The sequence below is a fragment of the Osmia lignaria genome, chromosome 11 (assembly GCF_051020975.1).
Source record: "Osmia lignaria lignaria isolate PbOS001 chromosome 11, iyOsmLign1, whole genome shotgun sequence".
Lineage (NCBI taxonomy): Eukaryota > Metazoa > Arthropoda > Insecta > Hymenoptera > Megachilidae > Osmia > Osmia lignaria.
The window spans coordinates 9066125-9079614 of NC_135042.1; the positions used below are offsets into that span (position 1 = coordinate 9066125).

At 40.0% G+C, this 13490-nt stretch overlaps 1 protein-coding gene across 2 annotated transcripts in view; it reads left to right on the forward strand.

Moving 5' to 3' along the window:
* Positions 1 to 13490, forward strand: part of LOC117603694 (cyclic GMP-AMP phosphodiesterase SMPDL3A) — a 68032-nt gene that overhangs the window by 26603 nt on the left and 27939 nt on the right. The window contains exon 1 of one of the 2 annotated variants that reach the window (XM_034323084.2): positions 344 to 834. The exons of the other annotated variant lie outside the window; for it this stretch is intronic. The gene's annotated coding sequence lies outside the window, so the exon portion shown is untranslated. Of the gene's footprint in view, positions 1 to 343; positions 835 to 13490 lie in introns of those variants that run through there. 2 annotated transcript variants of the gene reach the window in all.

A 13490-nucleotide genomic window follows, 5' to 3' on the forward strand; every position in this document is an offset into this window, starting at 1 on the left:
GTGGCTGCGAGGCTACGTGTTGCGGCCGAGAGGGTTGCAAAAGGGGTGGTAAAGAAGCAACGCATCCCCTCTTACACACACACACACACACACACACACGTGAACATTATTACAGTAGAGTTCGCGAGCGCAGCAGTGAAAACGTGTTGGCCTTACATCGTACACGCCGCGCCTCTGCTACGATAAGGTCTGTCCTATACGTGTGTTTACGTCTGTGCGCGCGAACCGGTGAGAAGCGTAATGGGTTGAAGAGAGGCGAAAGGGCGCAGTCGCGAAGCTGGAGCCATCCTCGACCCCCGGCGAACAGCGGTGGCAGCGCCGGCGTCAGCGTCGGCGTCGGCGTCGGCATCCTACCGGCTCGAGGAAGTCTGAGTTTGTCTCGTGCGAGGGTGCGGGCCGCACACGGTTCGCCGAATCTCCGACGCGGAAACTCGTAACTCGTACTCGGAGAACGCGGGCTGATAGAAAAGTGTTCGACGTTGTAAACTATCCAGTGATCATTTATAGATCGTGATCCAGATTTTCTTTTTAAACGATCCGTGAAAAAAAGGTAAAGATCGCTGAAGGAACTTGCGATTTTAAAGCGGACAGGATTTTATATCGATCGTCGTATGGAAGAATGATCTAGACAGCCTGGATCCGCTAATTAACCACCATCAAATAGTAGAAGATTAGTGTCTAATCGTATAGTATCGACGGATTTACATATTGTTCCCTTGTAAATTGTAAGAGAAGAGGAATTGAAAAACGTGCGCGTAAGGGTGTGTGTTACGGTATGGCCAACCACGATTGAGTCTCCGTTACGAAGCTTTTATCTACCAGCCTGACGAACACGTAAGTGATCATTCGAATCATGTCATGCTGTTAGGACATATGCGGGTGCACTTAAAATGTATCTACCATAGAGATTTCAGCGACGGACAGACGTGCAATGATAACGAATACGTTCGTCATGGTCCGCGATATTGTAATTTAGAATTAGCAAGCTGAGATTCACATTTCTAACGAACAGTGGTCATTAATGAGAGATTATGATGACAATTACTGGGGAGGGAAAATCGAGGGGAATTCGCTCTCTACTCGCCTCTATGAAGGATTATAACATGGTCTATAATATTATAATTTAAAATGTGTATCGTTTTAAGGGGTGGTTTAGGGTAAGTTTCGCAAAGTAACGAGCATCGATTCTCGATCGATCGATTATCGAAATCTCGCGTTATCGCGGCGTGGAGATATTTAACCCCGTGACGGTCGAACCGAGGCAAACGTAATTTCCGCGCGTGCACCAACGGGATAAGTAAGCGGCCTATTATTTCGACGCGGCTACTAGTTATCACTCTCTCGGGATGAATTTCCGCGACGCGTTCAACGGTGGATAGCATGCATTTTCCGAAGGTAACCCCGTCGGCTCGGATCGCAGGGTAGAAATTAATTCCACGAGATATCATCGAAGGGTAGTTCGATAACTAAGAAAATAGACGAGGAACAATGTTCGATCTTCGTGTCAGAATGTAGGACGTGTGAAAATATTGCTCTGGGCGCGCGGTGTTTGCGCCATCGGTTTAATTAAAACCGTTCGAGCGACGCGGCGTCGAACTTTTTCTCGTTAATCCCGTTTCTTCTGTGTTTCAACGGCGTCGTTGCGCTGTTTCAAAGTTCTTCCGTTGAACCTCGGCTCCGCTTAATTGTCCGAGGTTCTTTGACGTGCTTCATACAACTCGTGTTCGATCAAAGCTAAGTCAATCCGTGTGTAACTGTAACAAACGCATCGATAATGCCCCAATTTTTCGTTTTCCCTCAACCGTTTACCCTGCTGGAAACCATACTAAAGCAGATTTTATTTCAAATAACACTTCGTCATTTCGATTTATTTTAAATAACAGGCCTTCGATTAAGGTATGCTTTATTTATTTAAAATTCACGTATTAGGCGATAGGTATCAGAGGGGTAGGAATACTTTCGTATAGGTATCAAATCATTTCGATCATTAGCTCTTCTACTTTTTACATTATTATGGGTCGAAATTGACTTGTATCGATGTGCAAGGATCAATCTTTAAAATTGCCTGCCAATGGAGGAGAACTAATCAATTGGTATGCTGCGAAAGAAGTGTAAGGTCAACCACGTATACCAGGCAAATACGTCCTACCGATTTTAGAGGACGGAAGTTACGATACGAGCGTTCGATACCTATTCCCATGTATTAGAAAGACGGCACGTTATGCCGGTCACGTACAGCCGCGAGTATAATGCAAGATCGTCGCTTGGATAATTTCATTTCGCCGAACAAATTTTCTCTCGGATATTACGGTTTCGTCCTGCCCGTTTCCACCCCAACCTCGCACTCTTTTACAGTTCCCGTGGAAGTGAAAAAAAAAAAAAGGAAAGAGGAGAGAAGGTAGGACAGAACGAACGAAACGAACACTCGAGCCAGCGGTGGCGAATGGAATCCAGTGATTCGACGTAATGATATTACGAGCCGTAAATCCGGAAATGTATAACTCACGATACGCGGTGACCAGATATGCGTAAGCTTTCATCTCGACGGTTCGAGCGTTTGGTAGCTGGTTTCGCAAGGAAAAACCACGAACCTTTAGCTATTCATTGGTTTGAATGAAACTCCGAGAATTTATAAAGTGATCCAAGGTAAAAATAATAGTATTCAAGGGGTGGGAACTAAAGGAGAAAAATGGACACTTCCACTTTTTGAGCATACTTTACTTTCTCTTCACACGAAATAATTAATATATTATTTATTATGAAATAGGTGTCACTGGTATTGAATTTATTACGTTTCGTATTGCACTCTTCTACAGTGAAAGGGTTGAAATGCAAAATATAAAAACAAAAAGTTTTGAATGGAAATTCAATAGTACAATTTAACGAAAGTTTGAAACAGTTTATTTAGAATTCGACGGTGGTTATTGTAATTTGGTAACATAGGTATGAATTGTTAATTACAAAGATCTATACTGCGTCAATGTTGTTAGATTTCCGAAACTGTAGACTCGTGTTCAATTTGACTCGACGAAATACATTCGGTTCAATTCTCCTCGCGATATAATTTCATCCGGTTAAATCGGAACGCAAGACAGTGAGATAATTAAACCGTTTGTAGTGAAACGCTAGGTTCGTTCGTTGGCTCCATCTGCTCTACGGGAACTGTCGCTGTTTAGCTAATGTCACCGACGAAGATCTTATTTCCAGTGGAAATTTGTCATTAGATTTTCTTGTCAACCCGCGTGAAAGTGTTACGTCTTACGGTGGTACGAATTTCCACGGGAATTGCTTTTTCCTATTGAAAATTGAATTGAGAAAGTGAAGTTCCCAAAGACGCGTCGAAGAATAGGATGTATCTTTGATAAAAGTAACGAGGTTTCCAGGTTTAAGTACTTGAAACAAAGTACAATTTCCTCACTTAGATTTGCAGATTTCCTTCTCGATAATATGAAATATCTGTCAATTTATATTATTCGTGTAGTTTTGCAAATTTGCTTTCCGATAATATGAGATATCTGTCAGTTCCTGTCTTCGATTTGAAATATGAAAATGGAAAGTTGAGGTTCAGGAAAGTTTCTTTCTTCTCCATTGGAAAATGCAATAACAGAATAAAATATATAATTCACTCCAGAGCAGTCATTTTAGATATTTATATTTCTCAGTTATTCGTACTAAGTTTCTGCGGAAGTCGTTCATTTAAAAACATTAAAGTTTCATAGTACAAGCTTGAGAATTGCTGAGATAACAACTCTCTGAATTTTTATAAGCTAATCAAAGGAATATTTAATAGTTACTATAAATACCACAGTCGTTCAGTAAAAGCTGTGATTTAAATAATATCTGAATTAAATATGACAGAATAATAAATCGATGTCGCATTGAATTGAAAAAAATTTGAAATCGTGTTGGATTCATCAGACGGCCGTATATTCCCATAGATCAATGTTCGAAGTTTACTTAACGTCGAAAGGGGGTGAACGTACAGCACATATTTCAAATCTCCTTCGTGCTCCTAATGTTTGAAGCAATAAAGGTCAGGTTTATTTCCCTCTAAAGGGTGCTCGGTGGAATTCTCCCAACGTGTGCTATAAATTTCAATAAAAGAGGAGCCATCGTTCCATTAGAAAAAAAGAAGAGAAAACGAGGGTTACTTTCGTTTATGACCTCGAGCGGAGGCTCGAAAGATCCGTGTCGCGTTCGTAATAAAACCACAAGAAAAGGAATTATTAATTTGTAAAAAGCGTGTGTTCGTGGGAATAATAAAAGTGTCGCGCGGCTGAAACTAATTTCTTACACAAATAGAGCGGGCGATAGAGTACGCGTTGTGTAACGAATAAAAAATAAAGAAAGAAGGAAACGGTGGTTGTTTCCGAAGGAAAATAAAATGGAAGGAAGAAAACGGGGTAGGGAATAGAAGGCAGGTATAGGTGCAGATTAGAGAGAGTTGTAATTACGAGCGGACCAGGAAGCGAGTGATTTAAAAGAAAGGAGACAGATTTAATGAGATATTAAGGCACAATAATTGTTACCGCTACCGGAAAGATGAAAAAACAGCTGGCGATCCGTGTTACCAAGGGGATGAACAGTTCTGAATGGGGAAGATTAAAAGGCCTAAAAATAAAATAGAAGAAAGACGAGTTACTGTGTTCTCATTATTCGTTAATTTTTTTCTTACCTTGAATTAAATATTTTTGCTTTATGATTTAGAAAACATTTTCAATTTTAACGTGGAGATTATTTGATTAACAAATATTTCAAGTTCAAAAATGTCAGTGGGTAAAATTGAAACAGTGGAAAAATTGCAAAACGTTTATAACATTCATGTATGAAATCATTTCTTTAAAATATAAATGAACTTTTCATTCAACTCAATATTTTATTCATTCATTTTATCCAGGCTTCCTATTTTGTATTACATCATTAAAGAGCTTGAATGAAGCATTTTTCGAAAAACTCGTTTGAAATTGTATATGCCCTCACTATGGGAGCATGTTATATGCAAAGGCCGAACAGTAATCTGTTTCCATCAAAATAAAAAGGAGGACAAAACGTTTTGTGAAATTCATTTCCCTTTTTCAGTATTATAGGTCAGCCCAACGTGTTATATGCAATCTAAATTTACTAACTATGTAACAGCACGATGTAATATTCAGATAACAATATTTGTGTCTAATGAAAAAGAAGATAAAACGTTTTGCGAAACTCATTTGCCTGTTTCACTATTATGCAGCTCTAAGTAGTAGCACAATCAATAATAAGTCAGCCCAAGGCGTTATAAGCCTAAAGTGGTCATATTTCTTTAGTCCCTTGTAATAAATTACTTTTGTAACCTGAATTACACAAGACTAAAGGCTGGTTAAAAGAAAAGTACGTAACATAGAAGAAATAATATTGTTATCAAATGAATGTTATCAAAGTAATATTATTCTCAGTGGGTTATGTCACATTCCATTTCGTAAGGATCTTCTCATTTCCTTCACTCATGAAATTAATTCTTCCGACACAAAAGACAAGAAACGTCCAAATTGTTCCACGTTTATCCAGGTGTTCTCCTCTCATCATCTACTTCGCGGAGACAGTTTCTGTAACGTATAACTTGTTTGCCAAGCACTTGAAATCCAAACCAGTGTACCGATCTCGTGGCACGTGCAGAAACGTACATACATACGTAGATGTATGCAAATGAGAGACGAAGACACGCACGTCAGGAACGAGAATCAGCCGTGCAAGGTTCTCGTTTAGCACGTCGTAAATCATCGAACGAAACTGCTGCCGGTTTTTGACGCGTTTTAGAGCACCTTAAAAGTAACCATTAATTATCGCAGCCGTTCCTCCTGGTCGTTGTGCGCTCGTACGGATGTGCGCGCGGTCGTTCGAGGGTCACGTAAATCTCGAGTGTACATCTGTCGTCGCCACGGCCACGTTCGACGAATAAATTCGCTGGTAAAAAGAACCGTAAAGGAACGACGGTGTACGTGCACCAGCCAGAAATTAACGCCTGTTGAACAAACCGAGCATATTTTTCTATCTTGAAAATGGTGAAACTTACCGCTCCTCAATTGCCCTAACTAACGTTTTCAAACATCCTAGAAAAATAATGAAACCATCCAAAAGGTAATTAGAATGAATACGAATAAAACAGAAAAAACAACCGGAATATTTTAATTGTGCTTAAGGGTTAAAAAGAATTCCTGAAAAATAAACAAAGTCAGAAATAGTAGGACATTTTAACTGCGAAGAAATACAATTGTCGAAAATCATTTAATAGATGAGATTTAATTATTATAGTGTTCAAATGTTATGGGATGGAATGTTTGCGGGCAGATCAGTTATTTGACTTATTGCATACCAGTCTCGAAGTTTGGTTTAGTATTATAGTGTATCTTCGACGTTGATAAATATGAGAAGCTTCATGTATTAAGGTAATATCTTGTTACCATTATCAGTATCGAAATTTTAAGAAAAATTTAATTTACCTTCTTTCTATCCATGAGTTTATTCAAGAATCTTCCTATACTTTTCGTATCAATACATGTTGATGTAACTAGATCACATTATTGGATTACAATAATTGAATTACACAACCGTCACAATGAATAGATCGGGGTCAATTACAGAACTCCGCTTTGTAGAAGAGAATTAAATAAAAATATATTAAATATTCAACAGAAATTAATGGAGTAAGGAAATAATAAATAACTATTTAAATTAATATTAAAAGTTTATATATTTTACAAGAACGGAGATTTGATTTTCTTTTCAATTTCCTGGTTCAACCACTCTCAATCTTTGATCGAATTCCATTGTAAACAATCCTTTCTCTTTCTATAACCCCTTTTCATTTTTATCTCTTTCTTCTCGATGCTCACAATTAAGTATCACATCGATCTGGTTTTTCAGTCTTCTCGCGTTTCCCACCGTCGAAACAGTGTATCGTTATCCAAGGGAAAGATTGAAACTTTTAATTACTCAATGTCACCGTTACACGTTCGCTGCTATTAATTCATTTTCGTGCGGATTATCGTGCACGTCGACGAAGTGGTCGCGATGAAGAACGCCGTGGCGATAATAAAACGGCCTGAACAAGGCGAAATGACTCGGAAATCAATTTTCAGCCGAGCAATATCACCGCGACATTCCGCGAGAAGCCATTTACACGCCTCAACACGCTTCCACCGATGCTAATGCGTTTTTTTACATTTTCTTTTTCCTCTCCAATTTATGATCTGTAATCTTCTCTGATGATTTAGGCGCATATACCTTCTCGTTATCGTGAGATTAAACGATGGATCGTGATCATGATTCTGTTCGATATTAAAATTTGTCTACTGCAATGACAAAAAAACAGCAAAATCTTTCAATAATTCAAAAAAAATATTGAATTTCAATTTTTCTTTCCAGCGTTCATACTTTAGTTGTATATATAAATTATTTTCTATTCACTATTCATTTGTTTCCCAGAATGATTTTCAATTTTAAAACAGCCACAGGTCTTTCATGTTGTAGCGTTGAATTCCGAGAAATCTGAAAGTTGTAAATGAGTCCTAACGAGTTCTACGGAAGGTTTTTTGACTAACTGTAGATTCTGGCGTGTTAGAATGCGAAGCAGGAAATTCTTCGACCTGGTTGCAGCACCTCCTTCTTCCAGCTCGTTTGCCGGCATTTCGTTGTAAAACGGTGCGCCAAATCCGTGTTCTAATCATGATTCTTTTGAATCGAGCACACCTCCTCTATTATACTCCATCCCTCTTTCCTCTTGTTCTATCTATTCAACCGTCTCCTTTTCTTTTTTCTACCCCTTCTACGTCTCTCCGTTTCATCTCTTACTCGTGGGATTTACAGCTCGGCTGTTGGTTAATTGGACAGCTACCCGTGAACTATCCATGCAACGTCGTTTTTAACGCGAAACAACACAGCCAGCGACAACGAGGCCGCTTGTTTATCTACGCCATCGTGTTCGACGATGTTTATCCACGGGGATAAACGGAGAATCGTAACGCGTCTCCGATTAATCGACACGCAAACATTGCCGGGGTGCAAATAAAACTGGAGCCGGTTGAAATTGAGTTTTTGCTTCGGTGCATTCCACATTTTTCTTAACATCGCGCCGCGATGCTTTTCCCCGTCGGTTTCATATATTTACCTCCTTATTTTACCGCGATCCGTATGTTTGTTCGAGTATTATTGAGTTTTAAGGAATACGGTGAACGTCACATCTTGCATATTTAAATACAATTTCGAAACTCGCACGCGGTTAGTACATCGTATCTATTTTAGCCGGTAGAAAAACATGGTATAGTGTGATTAAAGACTAAAACTAGATCACCGAATCGCTTTTAAAAGGGGCTTAAGTTACCGGCAATTTGTAAAGTGGTTATGATTAACGGTGGCAATTACGCGATAGAAGCGACGAATTACATAGAGATACGAGGCTTAATTATCTCGGCTGGTTAAAGCTTAGGAAAAAGTTTCATTCTGCACCTGCGATTCACTTTTGTATGAGAAATCACCTCCTCTTTGGTTCTGTCACGAACTACGCCCCCGTTTTCTATAACGTTGAGTCACGCAATTGGGAAGCAGTCGTATATATTTCTACGTTAATTGAAGACAGAAAGAAGTAACGATGAAAAAAGTCGAACGATGTAATAAGTTCTTGTTGTTTTATTCTTCATCTGCATGCAACGATGCATCTGTAGAATCAAATCGTTTCTCCACTAAATTTATCCCTTAAATATTATATCTGTGCAAATATTTATTATTTGTCTAACAATTCTTTCCGTACAGTCACATTTTGATACTAAAGCTGATTTTACTCGCTCTACTGTTCACTTCTGCAAGTGCAACGATGCATCTAAAAAATGCAGGTGCATTATCTTTCCCCTTCTCGTTGTTTGACTTTTCTTTAAAGTAGTTGTTTCAAAAATTTCGTATCTATCCTAAAACACAGATAAGGCAACAAGCACGGTAATCCCGAGGACAATGATATATCAGCATTTTTATCAGGATGTTTCGAAACCGCTTTGCCGTGTAACGGCGAGAACAAGTTGTACGCGCGAGCTCGCGTCGCCGTTCGCGCCAAGAGTAATTGCATGCAGGATATTCGGCCGCTCAGTGCCAACTGGAAGTTTCTGACGACTTCCGTTTCCCGCACAAAGCCCGCCGCCGTTCCCTATACACACCGAGCGGGGCTTTCTATGCGCACCTTTGATTGGCGAGGGGCCAACTTAACGAGCGTGAAAGCTATAACGTCGATAAGAATCCGCCTGGGCAGCGCAAGAATTTCCTGACAGAAAATGCAGATGGAACAACAGAAGGTTCCCGTGAATAGAAGAGATCGTGGCTAAACTTGAAGTTATTATAGAATAATAAGATGGATAAACTTTTCTCTAATAGTTGAATACGGAGTTTTCTTACTTCAAGATTCCCTCATAAATAAGTCCTCGTACAAGTGAGAATAATTCCACAGTTTTGGTTCAGTTTTACACGAAGAATCATCTTATACCCGGTGTTACATTTCTCTAGTCTCATATTTAACTCTTTCGATATTAAAGGTGATTGTACTCACTCAACTGCTCGATATTGCACTTTTGCAAAGTGCAACGATGCATCTGAGAAATGCAAATGTATTATTTTCCTTACCTTAGTCTACTTTATCGGGTACTAAAATTTCACTGGATTATTAATTTTCTTAAATCTCAATTTTGATTTTTCATTAGGGAACCTTAGAATTCTGAATTAAACCTAAGACCCTTCAACCCCCTGAACAACCATATTCGACGATAACCCTTCCAGGAAGACCTTGCATGTTTCGTAATCGGTCATTTGATATGCAACAACCTGTTATTATCCCTTCGAATCCATCGATCCGGGGAACGAATCATCGGCTTCTCGTTCGCTAGGAACCTCCACGCTTCGCAGCTTCGTAGTCGGAGTTTGCAAATGAACCGCGTGCCGGGCCGGCTTCTCGAGCACGGTAGGGAAGGTCAATTACCGATAAAGTTTGCAGGCACGTAAACCGGTGGCGTATAAAAGACGGCTGATCGAGGGTTGGCCCGACTCGTTGGAGAGTTTTAGGACGTCGAGAAGAGGGGGCACGAGGTTGCCGGCCGTTCGCTCGTAAAGTTGAGAGGGGTAGGACAGGGTGTCGGGTCGTAAAGCTCGGGCGTACGTGGCAGCGAGTTAAGAAATTGTCACGTGAGTCGACGATAGCCGGTGCTTAGAAGGGTTGGAGAGGCGAGAAAATCGGCCGGTGCCAAGGACCGCCCCTGATTTTTGCCAGATTTAAATCCCTCCAAGTTCTGCTGAGAACGAGGTTCACGTGACGGGACGCATTTAACCCCTTCCGGCTTGACATCGGTGCACCGCACCTAACCTGGCGATTTTTCTACCTCATCGACGATCCGTGTTGCATGTGATACTTTCGCGTTAATAAATGAAACACAATGTCACTTTCAAACGACGTAATTGGCTCCTATCATTTTTCATTTGCATAGTTTTATTGATATTCATATTCATATTCATATTTATTCAGAGACAAAGATGGGAACTCTCTGTACGGATGAAACTTCGCAATTTAAATTTATTTATTTTTCTTTTTTTTTCGAATCAATATGTAAACTATCAAATAGGGGAAGTGGATCGTTCGATTTTAAACGGTCGACGAGGGACAGCCCCCAATTGATACACATCGATTCTGATGCAATTTGGGTACCAAAAAAAATCCACGCATGTTTTTCTATCGAAAAACATTTATTTTGAACGGGTGAAAACAGCTGTAAACATTAAGGTTAAAAACGCTGTTTTATAAATCTCTTAATCTCATAATTTTCAATTTTTTAATGGAACATTTACATCAAATATATTAGCGTGTAAATATGGGTACAGCGACGGCGAACTTTATTCAAAAATTGTTTAAAGCTTATCGTGTGAAATTTAATTATTAGATTTAATAACCGACCACCTTGACTTACGATCACGAACACCGCAACCCAAAGTTGTGGCAATTTATACACTCAAGTGTTTCTTAATATTTTTACTTTATACGAAATTTAAATGTGTTATTTCATAAGAGCAATCAAGTTAATAAGGAAAATCGGGAAACGAGTTTTTAATCTTTTAATCTTCTTAGCACAGAATGCATTAACTTTGCAGTTGACATTTAATGGAATTTTTTTCCAACGTTCTTTTTACATTTATCATATCGTATTGTTTTTATTGTTTCCCCAGCTCTGTGGGATTTAAATCCATAGACCGAGGTGGAAAGAAAAACGATTTAGAAACATTACGTTGTCATATGTTGATAATTCAACTATTATCCTAAGTGATTCTTCATTTTAATCTCAATGGCTTTTCGTAGCATGCATAGACTTTCTCGAACGACTGTGTATGAAATCTAGAGGAAATTCCCAAAAAAAGGCTGACCGACACGCGATCGCCTCGTAAACGAGCAAGAAATTTTTGACACGTTTATCTGCACCGCTGTCTCGTTGTTCGGCCAGCGACGTGTATATAGTTTGGTTAACGAACGAACGGATAACCTGGACGATTTATTGCCGGATGCTAGCACTCGAGCTGAGATCGGTTTCGGTTTTTTCAAGCGGTCGAAACGAACGGAATCACGGCTTTTCGAGTGGACCGACGAAGCTTTGTTCGGGCTGGCAAGCTGAATGTGAAGCATGTACACCCTCGTACGAACGTTTGCAACGAAATAAGAGAGCAAGGGTTGAATAACGTTAACAGGGTACGGAAAAATTCATAGAGGAACAGGTCCGTGAAATATTGCGAGGTTGATCCTCCACGAATAATTGGAGATTTTATGTTAAAAATGAAATTAGAGGAAGAACCATCCGTCGGGCTCGTTTGTTGAGAAGAGTTAACATAAAAAAAAGTTGTGCCCGTGGAAAATAGTCGAGATTATTATAATAGTGAATAGAATCGGTCTTTTGAACACTCGAGAAGTTTTTCTGAAAAATAATTAGCGTATTTCAACAAAGGTTTATTGATAACTTCTGTAACTCGAAATATAAGATCTGTGATCTGGCGTTTTGCCTGGCTCAATTTTGCTAGTGTTATTAAGTTTGTGTTCTTTTATCTGTAGAAACGAGAAAGTTTCTTCTTCTCCCGAGCGAATAATTACAACGTTAAGTGAAGTTACTTAGGTAGTGAATCTCGGCAGGTATTGATTTGCAGCCGGGTTTAACACCCGAACCCGGGGTAGATTTACGGCACGGACGTAAGGATATTGCAAACTTTCGAGCAAACGGGAGTACGTCATAAATCTGAGAGGACGAAGACGACACTGCTGACAGGAAGTTGACCAGCAACACCGGCGGGGTGTGGTTCCCGCCAGCATGTGTACAATCCACAAGAGCTCAACCCTCCCTCTTTCTGACAATAAAACTTCCGTTGCACGGGACCAACCAAGAAAACCTGTGCTTTTAGAAAACCACCAAAAACGGTCAAGCTTTGTGCCATCTCGGATTCGCGAGCTTTGCGAAGCCGTTGAATTCTAGAAGCGAAAAGGAATCTGGATGGGAAAAGTCTCGTATTCCTTTTTGTGACACTGCTCGTTTTTCTTCATTCCTATTTTTTCTTTTTCTTTAATTTGATCACACTAATACGCCGTGAAAATAGAATCTATAAGAGCTGGAGAATGTCAAGGAATGATAAATGTTTGCTTTAATAAGAAGTGAATAGAATGCGTTAACGATGTTTCCATGATTTTCACTTTTCACCTCGCGTTTCTACGATCGCCCTTTCCCCGATACATTTCCGTGTAACTCGTTCGAAGTTCCCGCATATTTCCTCTTTGCCGTTCGTATTTACCGTGGCTATGCCCTCCGTCCATGGCCAACAAAGTCCTAGATATCAAACAACGCTTTTAACTCACCGCACTTTCAACAAGCCTGTCTCTTGCACTCTCCTGTTCCCCCCCCGGTTGCCGAACGAAATGCAAACAACATCGAACAAATTTACCGACGGCTACCAGCGAAACGGAGGGCAAAATTCGTGGAACGGGGCGCAAATGACGAGCGTGTGTTCCAGCGTCCGCATCGAAACCGCATCGCCGCGATTACCAACGAGATTCGTTCCCTCGCTATCGGCGGATAAAAGTATCGGTTAAAAGCTCGATTTCGGCCCCCTGGTTGCGGGTCAACGGGGATTTCTCTGCGTTTCCGTTTACACGGATACCAGAATCTCCTCTCTCTCTGCCGATTCACGCTACTCGTGGCCAAAGGATTACCGCAACCCGAAACGGGAAGGGAAAACGATTATCCCATTTGAAGGTTTCCAACTCTTTTCCCCGATCGTTTCAGAGAATGCTTTGGATGGTTCGTTGTAGGATATCAATTGATTTTCCACTTTGTTGGTTGCTCTTTATCCGTGGAATTGATCGAACGAAGATCAAAAGAAATTAATCGATTTCTAAATTCTAAATTACATAGAGTTTGAATATTTTAATAATATTTTCAAAAAAGGAGAGATTTTGT